Here is a 2,737-nt window from a genome sequence, read left to right as displayed (position 1 = left end):
ATATATATATATATATATATAAGTACTTACATAAGTATACACACATTTACACACACATAACCACACGCACCCACACGCACACGCGCATAAATAGATAGATAGATAGATAGATAGATAGATAGATAGATAGATAGATAGATACACACAGAGACAAACAAACACATAGATAGAGAGAGAGAGAGAGAGAGAGAGAGAGAGGGAGAGATAGAGAGAGAGAGAGAGAGAGAAACACCTACGCATGAACATATGTGTAAATGCATATCTATAAAATATATTCTCGTTCGTGTAAATATATACCTGCGTTTCAAAGTTGCTGTATAAAACGTTCCCACACAAAGCATCCGTCGAAATTTAGTAAAGTATCCGATATACATACATACACACACACATACATACATACATACATACATACACACACATACATACATACATACATACATACACACACACATACATACATACATACATACATACATAGAGAAACGCCTACGCGCGCATACATAACATACATGCGCTTGTGTTTGTGAGCATTTGTACGTGTGTGTGCGTCTATGTATGTATGTATGTATATATGTATATATAATTGTATGTGTGTGTGCGTGTGGTGTGTATGCATGATAGTGTATATAACTGCATGTTTGTGTGAAGCTATATATGTATGCGTACAGGCTCATTTATATATACGTTTATTTGAATGCCGGCACATAAAGCGTTCAGTAAAAATCATTGTTAGTTCACCAACAACAGGTATAACTACAAAAACTCAATACAAAATATGATAGGACTGTTAAGTGGAAAGGATGTGTAGCTTAAGTTCTTACTTACAGTTACGGTGTGGTATAACGGTTTGTCAACATTTCTGCGCCAGTACTTGGAGAAGAGCGTTACAGAAAAAAAAATTGAATATAACAGTCGTGTTGCAGTACTCCTATAGTTTTTAGAAGAACTTAACAAATGTTGTGTAGTTATGCGCGGTGTCACTGTTCCCGCTCGTGTATGGAAGGACGATATAGCTGCAATCTTTTATTGTAGTACTCCTTTGGTTTCAGTTTAACTTATTAATTGTTATGTAGTTGCGATGTGAAATTTGGTGTTTTATAATGTGATGCTAAGTGGTGTGCGTGTGCGTGAGCGTGTGTGCGTGTGTGTGTGTGTGTGTGTGTGTTGTGCGTGTGTGTGTGCGTGCGTGTGTGTTTTGTTACGAGCAGTGGTGTGGGTTTTTTGCGAGCTTTAATGTGGCGTGGTTGTTCTGTAACGCAAACTGTCAACGCCTTCGGCAGAGATAACAGCGGCTATGTTCGCGGAGAGTATTCCTACATTTTAGTCCAACTTATTAATAGTTGTATATTGTTGTGGTGTGGAGCGAAACTGTGAGGTATGATGATGTGTCAACATTCTAGCAGAGTATGTAACTAGTGATGGGAAGAAGGTAGCAGCGGCAGTGTTGTGTTGTAACACTGCCGGAGTTCGGGAACAGAGGAGGAAAATACGGATCTTATTAATATCAATATTGTGTCGGATCTACTGGTATGGCTGGCTCCACCCCTCATATCATCATAATCGTCATCATCACCTAATCGTAAACACTGCCATAACTAGAGTCATCATCATTATTATTCGCCACATCTGCTGTCGTCATCGTCCTTATCATCAGCGTCGTCATCATCATCATCATCATCATCATCATCATCATTCTCATGTTCATTGTAGTCATCGATCGCCTACATTATCGCTTTTACTTTCATCCCTGTTATCATCATCTTCGTTATTATCATCGTTGTCACTTTCAACGTTAATGTTGTTTTCTTAATCATTTGTTGCGCATTATAATCTCGCCCACCACCACCACCACCACCACTTCTAGAATTATTATACATTTTAAAATATCTTACTTCTGGCGCGGACCGAAAGTAGCTTGTGGTTTTTGGGATAAATTTTAAGTTCAATTCTGGCCAGTGTTAACTCTGCCTTTTAACCTTTGTGGTTGATATACGATGAATAACAGAAATACATTGTTTATTCAATTGACTATATTCCTCCACTTTCAAAAGTAACTGAGAGCTTAGACAAAGAAAATACATTAACCTATTCACTGAGGTAGAATGAAAAGACAGGTCCCCAGGAGATTCCGCGTCCTGGTTTCCATTCCAGGTTGGAACTCTTCTTATTCTTATATAAAAGATTTATTACACTAAAACACATATATGCACAATGTGCATTGAAATAAACTAGTATTTAATGCTATATTAACTATTTCTAGCAAATATTTACTCAGCCTCTCTCTTATTGCAGCTGTTATTTCATGTTTTTACAGACCGACCTGTATGCATTGTTAAAACTTTAACGGACTGATTAGAGAGAGAAATGACTTTAAAAGTGAGGGATTAAACTTTTTTAATTTATATATATTGTTTGGGTAGCTGTTTATTTTTTCTGAAGTTGTTTAGTATGTTTTTTTTGTCTCTCTATTCATTAGTTCTATTGTTGTTGCTGCTGTTGTTTTATTAGTGACTATTGTTATATCATTACTATTGCTGTAGCCACTAGTTCTTTGGGTGTGTTCTTGTGTGTTGTTGTTGTAGTCGCTTTTGTTGATGCTATTATTCTAGACGCAATTGTTGCTTCCAGCTCTGAAACTGTCCGGTCGCAGACAGGCCGGAGGTAACTTTGCTTTTTGGATTATATATATATATATATATATGTGTATATATATATATATATATATATATATATATAT

At 36.5% G+C, this 2,737-nt stretch overlaps 1 protein-coding gene across 4 annotated transcripts in view; it reads right to left on the bottom strand.

The window, feature by feature from the left end:
- Positions 1-1,824, bottom strand: part of LOC106867458 (probable G-protein coupled receptor 139) — a 403,898-nt gene extending 402,074 nt beyond the window's left edge. For 2 of the 4 annotated variants that reach the window (XM_052973246.1, XM_014912337.2), the window contains exon 1: positions 826-1,822. The gene's annotated coding sequence lies outside the window, so the exon portion shown is untranslated. Of the gene's footprint in view, positions 1-825 lie in introns of all 4 variants that reach the window. The other 2 variants (XR_008265624.1, XR_001409149.2) reach the window with 2 other exon arrangements.
- Positions 1,825-2,737: the final 913 nt, after the last annotated feature.

This window comes from Octopus bimaculoides, chromosome 15 (genome assembly GCF_001194135.2).
Source record: "Octopus bimaculoides isolate UCB-OBI-ISO-001 chromosome 15, ASM119413v2, whole genome shotgun sequence".
Lineage (NCBI taxonomy): Eukaryota > Metazoa > Mollusca > Cephalopoda > Octopoda > Octopodidae > Octopus > Octopus bimaculoides.
This window is presented reverse-complemented; position numbering and strand designations above follow the sequence as displayed.